We start from the raw sequence: 10,091 nt of genomic DNA on the forward strand, positions 1-10,091 counted from the left end.
TAACTGTCGATCTGCTTTCTGATGCCAGAGGGTAGTTTTGCATGTTCCAGAATGTCATATGAGTAAAATGAAATAGTACGTACTCTTTTGTGTTGGACTTCTTTTGCTCAGCATACTATTTTTGTTGTCGTTATATTTTGGGGGGAATTATAATCTGAAATACTTGTAGTCTACACAGATAAGTATCTGTTTCTCAAAGAGAGATTTCAATTTTCAGTCTCTTTTTTTTTTTTTTTTTTTTTTTGAGGCAGAGTTTTGCTCTTGTTGCCCAGGCTAGAGAGCAATGGCGCAATTGCAGCTCACCGCAACCTCTGCCTCCCAGGTTTCAGCGATTCTCCTGCCTCAAGCCTCCCAAGTAGTTGGGATTACAGGCATGTGCCACCACCCCTGGCTAATTTTGTATTTTTAGTAGAGACTGGGTTTCTCCATGTTGGTCAGACTGGTCTCGAACTCCCGACCTCAGGTGATCTGCCCACCTCGGCCTCCCAAAATGCTGGGATTACAGGCGTGAGCCACCGCTCCCAGCCTTAGCCTCATTTTTATATACAACTTTAAGAGGCATACAAATAAGATGAAATCTTGCTTGTATTGTGCAAAGCAGGATTGCCATCTGTTTCCCTCTTATGGTGTTATATTTTTTAAGTGTGGAAAGGTTTTCCCAAGCTTTATTGAGGTATAGCTGACAAATACAATTATATATATTTAAGGTATATAACATAATGCTTTGATATACATATAAATGATAAACTGATTACCATGATCAAGTTAGTTAACACACCCATTACCTCACATAATTATCATTTGTGCATGTGTGGTGAGAACATTAAGACCTACTCTCTTAGCAAATTTCACTAGTCAGCATAATATTTTGAGATTCATTCATGTTATTGCATATATCAGTAATTCATTTCTTATTATGGCTAAGTAATTTTCCACTATTTATATGTACCAAGATTTTTGTATGCATTCACCTACAGAGAGATATTTGGGTTGTTTCCTATTTCTCTGGCTATTGTGAATAAACCTACTATGAACATTTATGTACAAGCCTTTCTGTGAAACACATGTTTTCACTTTTTTTTTTTTTTTTTTTGAGACAGGGTCTTACTCTGTCACCCATGCTGGAATGCAGTGACATGATCTCAGCTTACTGCAACCTCCACCTCCTGGGTTCAAGCAATTCTCCCACCTCAGCCTCCCCAGTAGCTGGGACTACAGGCACCCACCACCACACCCAGCTAATTTTTGTATTTTTGTGGTAGAGTTGGGGGTTTCACCATGTTGGCCAGGCTGGTTTCAAACTCCTGACCTCAAGTGATCCATCTGCCTTGGCTTCCCAAAGTACTGGGAGCCACTGCACCTGGCCTGTTTTCACTTTTCTTTGACACATATCTAGTAATAGAATTGGTAGGTGTATGTTTACCTTTATTTTAAAAATTGGCAGACTTTTCCAAGAATATTGTACTGTTTCACATTCCCACCAGCAATGTACAAAAGAGTTCCAGTTGCTCCACATATTTGAGAACAGCTGACATTGTCTGATAACTTGTGAGAAGCATCTTTTCATTTGCTTATTGGCCATTGTACTTTTTTGTGAAGTACCTGTCCAAGTTTTAAGCCCATCTTTTATTGAGTTATTTATGTTATTATTGAGTTGTAAGAATTTTTTTATAGATTCTGGGAAAATGTCCTTTAATAGACATGTGTATTGAGAACATTTTCTCCCAAAGGTGCATTGCTTTCATTTTCTTTTTTTTTATTATTTTTAAATTATTTTTTAAATTTTTAAAATTTTACTTTAAGTTTTGGGATACATGTGCAAAACATGCGGGTTTGTTACATAAGTACACATGTGCCATGGTGGTTTACTGCACCTATCAACCCATCATCTAGGTTTTAAGTCCTGCATGCATTAGGTATTTGTCCTAATGCTCTCCCTCCCGTTGTCCCCTACCCCCAACAGGCCCAGTGTATGATGTTCCCCTCCCTGTGTCCATATGTTCTCCTTGTTCTACTCACATTTATGAGTGAGAACATGTGGTGTTTAGTTTTCTGTTCCTGTGTTAGTTTGCTGAAAATGATGGTTTCCATCTTCATCCATGTCCCTGCAAAGGACGTGAACACGAAGCAACATCTGAGGAGATGCAGGTGCCTTGATCTTGGTAGCCTCTAGAACTATGAGAAATAAATTTCTGTTGTTTATAAACAATTCAGTCTCAGTCTCAGCTATTTTGTTATAGCAGCACAAACAAACTAAGACTCTTTGCCTCTTTTGAATCTAGGGAGATGCTGGTTCTTGAGTTGAGTTCGCCATTTTGGAAAAGAGTAAAAGGTTGTCTTTCAGCAAAGAGCAAGCAAGTGAGCAAAATTCAGGGAGGAGGTTGGCCACCTGCCACAGCACTGGAAGAGGAAAAGATAAGGCAACCTAGGTACCAACTATCCAAATGATCTAAGACCAAGATAGGGTGCAGAGCATGTGGTCAACTCTGTATCTAGAACCCAAGCAGTGAACTAGAAGGCTGGGAAATGAGATCACCCAGCTGTTCACTCACTGTGCTTCAAAGAAGAGGTGTTTTCCACAACAGAAGGGCTGCAAAGAGGGTAGGCAGAATCTCTGGGTGTAGGTGTTCTAACTGCAAACAAAACACCACCCAGATACTTCAAGCAGCAGTAGCAGCACGACATACCAAAATAATCCGTGGAGTGGCTGCTAAGAAGCATATCAGGATGCGTAGGAAGTGGAGCTTTGTAAGACAGCCCCAGGGAATAACAGACTTATTATTACATCACTTATTATTATTAAATACCTGCTACATATGCAAAAACACTGCAAATTGTATGCATTTATACATATAGTTGCAATAAAGTTATGAACAACTGAATTAACAATTAAATTATAACAATAAAGCATTTGCAAAAATAAACTTTCAATGGATTAAAAACTGACATGTTATATAACTGTGAATTCTATAAAGACATTCGTTTTTACATTTTAACATCATTATTTTGTAAATCTTAATAAGGTTTTTGCCAATGACAAAGTATACATGGTTCCTCAGCTTTCCCAGTAAGTCTGTATCTATCATTATCACATGCACAAAAATTGTCACATATGCAACTTGGAGGTGAAATTATTTACCCCTCTTCTGAGTGTCTGATGCTGGTTTAAAAAAAAAAAAAGTCAGATCTCTTCATGAAAATTGTGTGGTAGCTCACGCCTATAATCCCAGCATATTTGGAGGCTGCAGTGGGTGTATCACTTGAGCCCAGGAGTTTGAGACCAGCCTGGATAACATGGTAAAACTTCATCTCTACAAAAAATACAAAAATTAGCCAGGTGTGGTGGCGGGCACCTGTAGTCCCAGGTACTCAGGGGGCTGAAATGGTGGGATCACTTTAGCCTGGGAGGTCAAGGCTGTAGTGAGCTGAGATGGCACCACTACACTCCCACGTGAGACTCTGTCTCAGAAATAAATAAATAAATAAAAATAAGTAGATTAGATGCTCAACCAATAGGAGTAAGTCATTAAATAGTTAATGATATTATGAGATTATTGTAAATGTAAAAGTAATAATAATATTGTGGTTACTTTTTAAGTTCTCTTCTAGTCATACATGCAGAACTAAATGTGGGTAAAATTATGTGAGATCTGGGATTTGCTTCAAAATAATAAAGGATGGAAGCAGTCGATGAGCGTATAAATGAAATGAGATTGTCTAGAGTTGATAGTTGTTGAAGATGAGAAATGCGCATAAAGGGGTTCATTATATTGTTCTATTTTTGTATGTATTTACATTTTTCCATAATAAAATGATTTTTTTAAAGTAAGGACACGTCTTCAAATATTTAAGGAGCTGCAGCATAGAAAAGGGCTTAGATTCAATGAGTAGAAATCTCAGGAGGAAGTTTAGTTGAATTAACCAAGAAGGAAATGTTGTGCCTTGAGTGGCCATGACTAGGAAGTGATGATGACTTAATGGTTCTAGGCAATAATCTAGGCAACTGATGGCAGCTAACATCACAGATAGAAAAACAGACTTTATATGCCTCCTGCCAGAAGTATGCAACACTGTCTATGAAGTGCTATTTTAAAAATAGGTTCATTGTAAAAAAAATGGCTTTATCGAGCATGTTAATTTGCTGCTGTAACAAATGTCCATAAACTTAATGTCTTGAGACAACACAAACTTATTATTTTGCAGTTTTGTGGATTAGAAGTCCAGTATGGGTTTCACTGGACTAAAATTAAGGTGTCAGCATGCTATGCCCTTTTCTGTAAGTTCCAGGGAAGAATCCATTTCCTTGCTGCTGGCAGAATTCAGTTCCTTTCAGATGCAAAGCCAACATCCCCATTTTCTTGCTGACTGAAACTTGAGGGCTGTTCCCAGCTTCTAGAAGCTGTTGTTTCCCTTCACTCACAGCCTCCACCTTCAAAGCCAACTCAAATCCCTCGCCAGTGGCATCATCCTTCTGACCAACTTTTCTGCCTCCTCTTCCACTTTTAAGGGCACTTGTGATTACACTGGGCCCACTCAGATAATCCAGGATAATCTCTCTATTTTAAGGTTAGCCGATTAACAACCTTAATTCCATCTGTAACCTTAATTCCTTTTGGCCATATAGGTAACATAGTCATTCACAGGTTCTGGGGATTAAGACTTGAACTTCTTTTGGGGACCATTATTCTGCCAACCACATTGAGGTATGATTGACACATAAAAATTGCACTATTTAAAGTGACAACTTTAACACATGCACAAGCCTGTGAAAAGATGTCACAACAATCAAGATAATGAACATATCCATCCCACCCCAAAGGTTCCTGGTGCCCATTTGTCCTAGTTTATTCAGGCTGCTATAATAAAATACCTTAGATGGGATGATTTATAAACAATAGAAATTTATTACAGTTCCAGAGGCTGGGAAGTCCGAAATCAAGACACCAGCAGATTTGGTGTCTGGTAAGGGCTCTCTGCTTCATACATGGCACCTTTTTGCAGTGTCCTCACATGGCAGAGCTCCCTTGGGCCTCTTTTATAAGGGCACTCATCCCTTCATGAGGACAGAGACCTCACTAACTAATCCCCTTCCGAAGACCACACCTCTTAATATTAATGCATTGGGGATTAGGTTTCAGCCTAACATTCAGCACCCTTTGAAATCCCTACCTCTTTTTCCTTCCTCCCTGACTCCATCCTCAGGTAGCCAGCATCTGATTTCTCTCATTATAGATTACCTTACATATTCTAGAATTTTATATAAATTAAATCATACAGTATATACATGGAGGAGCTGGCTTTTTGCACTTAACATAATTATTTTGAGATTCATCTATGTTTTTATGTATCTCAATATTTCATTTCTTTTTTGTAGTTATTGTGATTGTTAAGTAGCATTTCATTGTCTGGATGTACCACAATTTGTTTGTCCATTAATCTATTGATTAACCTTTGAGTTGTTCTCAGGTTTGAGGTATTTCAAATAAAGCTGTTAGCCCAGGCACGGTGGCTCACGCCTGTAATCTCAGCACTTTGAGAGTCCAAGGCAGGAGGATTACTTGAGGTCAGAAGTTCAAGACCAGCCTGGCCAACATGGTGAAACCCCATCTCTACTAAAAATACAAATATGAGCCAGGTGTGGTAGCACGCACCTGTAATCCCAGCTACTTTGGAGGCTGAGGTGAGAGGATCGCTTGAACCCAGGAGGCAGAGGTTGCAGTGAGCCAAAATCACACCACTGCACTCTAGCCTGGGCAAAAAGATCAAAACTCTGTCTCAAAAAAAAACAAAAACAAAAACAAATAAAGCTGTTATGAACATCTTAGTGTTTAGGTCTGCCTAGACACATGTTCTCATTACTTTTGGGTAGATAACTAGGAGTGGTCATATAGTAGGTATATATTTAACTTTTTTAAAAACTTTCAAACTGTTTTCCAAAGTATTTGCACCATCTTATATTCCACCAGCAGTGTATGAGAATTCCAGTTCCTTCACATCCTTGCCAACACTTGGTATGGTCAGTCTTTTTTCATTATAGCCATTCTAATTAGATTACTAATCAGACAGTGATGTTTCATTGTGCTGTTAATTTATATTTAACATAAAAATTTAAGTACATTAATACAAGTAATTTTCATAATTAATTTCATAATCATTTTTAGTAATGTAATAATCATATTAGTTGATTTTTATTAATGAATTCATTTAAATAATTAAAATTAAAGTATTTACTAATAACTAATGATGTGGATCTTTTCAGGTATTTATTTGCCACCTATATTTCTTCTTTAGTGAAATATATCTATATCTTTTATGCATTTTTTAAATTGGGTTATTTCTGTATTATTGAGTTTTGAGAGTTATTTATACATACTGGATATAAACCCTTGCCAAAAGGTATCAAACCTGAAGGATTAAGCCTCTGTTCTAACTACTGGCTTACAGGAAATATAGGGAACCAAACAACAGGTTAGATCAGTGGTCCCCAACCTTTGTGGCATGAGGGACCGGTTTTATGGAAGACAATTTTTCCACGGACACATGCAGGGATGGGGGATGGTTTCAGGATGAAACTGTTCCACCTCAGATCATCAAGCATTAGATTCTCATACAAAGCATACAATCCCTCACTGTGCAGTTCACAATAGAGTTCGTGCTCCTATAAGAATCTAATGCTGCCACTAATCTGGCAGGAGGCAGGGCTGAGGCAGTAATGCTCACTCACCCACCACTCACCTCCTGCTGTGTGGCCCCGTTCCTAACAGGCCATGGACCCCTGGGTAAGATGACACCCAGGAGACACAATTAGAAAAATTCAAAAGATGAGAAACTCTGTAGGTCGTATGGTCTTATTGCTTCAAAAGTACATTGCAAAGGAAAGAGAGAGTGAGAGAAGGACGTAGGGAGAGCACACAGATCAAGAGACTTCAGAGATGCACCAACAATTTCCATGTATGCACTTTATCTGACTCCTGATTTGAATATTAAACTATGGAGAGAGGGAGAAAGAAGATAATTGAATTGGGGAAATGTAAACACTGACTGCATATTTGATGATAGTAAGGAATTATTATTTGTTGTCACTGCAACAATAATGTGGAATTTCTTCAAAATAATCAATAGACAGCGGGAGTGAGTAGAAGTAAGAATACAGACGGAACGATGTCCATGTGCTGGTAGCTGAAGCTGTGATGCATACGTGAAAGACCATGATACATTTCCTTTTGGATATACTTGAATTTTACGTTATTAAAAAACTTTAAAACAAAACAAATAAAAAAAGTAACTCTTTCATTTCACTCCAGCAGACTAGCATAGACAAGCTGAAAATCAATGAGTCAATGAGAATGCATCCAAGAAAGTTATATAAAAACAGCAAAATAAACTCAAAACAGAAGGAAGGAAATAAAAAAGTACATAAATTGTAAACAAAAATACAAGACAGAAGAATGACAAAGTCGAACTTGGCCCCTTTGAAAACCCCAATCAAATGATGAACCTCTGATGATAATGATCAAGAATAAATAGTGATCCATTTGACCCAGCAATCCCATTACTGGGTATATATCCAAAGGATTATAAATTGTTCTATTATAAGGACACATGCACAAGTATGTTCATTGCAGCACTGTTTACAATAGCAAAGACCTGGAACCAACCCAAATGCGACTGGATAGGGAAAATGTGGTACATATACACCATGGAATATTATGCAGCCATAAAAAACAATGAGTTCATGTCCTTTGTAGGGACATGGATGAACCTGGAAACCATCATTCTCAGCAAACTGACACAGGAACAGAGATCAAGCACTGCACGTTCTCACTCATAGGCGAGTGTTGAACAATGAGAACACACGGACACAGGGAAGGAAGCACCACACACTGAGGTCTGTGGAGGGGGACTAGGATTGGGGGGTAGGGAGTTGGGGAGGGATAACATGGGGAGAAATGCCAGATATCGGTGATGGGGATGGAGGCAGCAAACCACATTGCCACGTATGCACCTATTCAACAATCCTGCATGTTCTTTACATGTACCCCAGAACCTAAAATGCAATAAAATATATATATATATTAAAAAAGAATAAAAAGCAAATGTTCAAACAATTGATATTGTAAATGAAAAGGGAAACATCTTAACAGAAACTGAAGACATGAAAAATATTTTAAAAGGATGCTTTGTACAAGTTTACGTCAATGAATTTTCAAACTTAGGTGAACTTGGCTAATTCCTAGTAAAGTACAATTTACCAAGCTAATTGATGAATAATTAGAAGACTAATAGGGTTCTAAGATGTACAACACCCCTACAAAGAAAAGTACAAGCCATTATTGAGAAAAATTAAGAATGATGTAATAAATGAAAGGATAAACTTGTAAGACTGAATATTTAAAATACAGTAATTTCTCCCAAATTGATCTATATATTCAATACTGTCTCAACCAAAATCCTAACAAGTCTTTGTGCATGTGTGTGCATGCACAAGTGTGTGTGTGAACTGACAAACTGGTTCTAAAATTTATCTGGAAATACAAAGTGACACAAATAGCCAAAACAATATTTTAAAAGAAATACAACTTTAAAATGCATATTGCTAAGTAAAAAAAACCAATATGAAAAGGCTACATACTGTACGATTCTAAGTATATGACATTCTGGAAAAGGCAAAACTATGGAGACAGTAAAAAAATCAGAGGATGCCAGGGGTTGATGAGGAGGGATGAATAGGAAGGGGGGAAAAAAGTAAATTATTTTAAAATGACAATGACTTAGAATGTTTACTGCCCAAATACTCTCACTGAAAAATTACCAAAGGATAGAAATGAATAAGGAAGCTGTGGCTCACATCTGTAATCCCAGCACTTTCGGAGGCCAAGGCAGGTGGATAACTGGAGGCCAGGAGTTCGAGACCAGCCTGGCCAACATGGCAAAACCTCATCTCTACAAGAAATACAAAAAGTAGCCAGGTGGGGTGGCATGTGTCTGTAATCTCAGCTACTCGGGAGGCTGAGGTGGGAGCATTGCTTGAGCCCAGGAGGGCAAGGCTGCAGTGAGCCATGATCACACCACTGCATGCCAGCCTGGGCAACAGAGTAAGACTCAGTCAAAAAAAAAAAAAAGGAAGGAAGGAAGGAAAGAAAGAAATAAAAAGAAAGAAACAAAGAGGAAATAGAATATGAAAAATAAGAATGAACCAAAATATTGATAATACAGTAATGTGACACATAATGACATTTCAATCAGTGATGGACTGCAACACAACAGTGGTCCCATAAAATTGTAATGAAGCTTATATAGAAATCTGACATGTGGCATTTGATATTGGCATTGCAGATCAAGTTGGGGAAATGATCAGTATTCAGTATGGTGCTGGGACATTTGATTTTCCATGTTTAAAAATACAAATACATTTAAAATAACCATCTAGGTTTTCATAAGTACACTCTTTGATGTTCGCACAATGATGAAATCACCTAATGACTAATTTCTCAGAACATATCCCTGTCATTAAGTGATGCATGACCGTATAGCTAAATATAAAAATGTATTGACCAGGCGCGGTGGCTCACACCTGTAACCCCAGCACTTTGGGAGGCCAAGGTGGGTGGATCACAAGGTCAGGAATTTGAGATCAGCCTGACCAACATGGTGAAACCCTGTCTCTATGAAAAATGTAAAAAATTAGCCAGGCATGGTGGTGCATGCCTGTAATCCCAGATACTCAGGAGGCTGAGGCAGGAGAATTGCTTGAACCTAGGAGGATGAGGTTGCAGTGAGCCAAGATCACACCATTGCACCCCAACCTGGGTGACAGAGCAAGACCCCATCTAAAAAAAAATTTTTTTTATTAACCACTAACAAGGTGTATGTCTTATAAAGATCACTTAGGCTGGGCGTGGTGGCTCACACCTGTAATCCCAATACTTTGGGAGGCTGAGGTGAGTGGATCACTTGAGGTCAGGCATTTGTAACCAGCATGGGCAACATGGTGAAACCCCATCTCTACTAAAAATACAAAAAAACATTAGCCAGGCGTGGTGGCACACACCTGTAGTCCCAGCTGCTTGCGAGTCTGAGGTATAGGAATC

The sequence above is a fragment of the Aotus nancymaae genome, unplaced genomic scaffold (genome assembly GCF_030222135.1).
Source record: "Aotus nancymaae isolate 86718 unplaced genomic scaffold, 86718_ANA_hifiasm-v0.15.2.pri h1tg000032l_0, whole genome shotgun sequence".
Lineage (NCBI taxonomy): Eukaryota > Metazoa > Chordata > Mammalia > Primates > Aotidae > Aotus > Aotus nancymaae.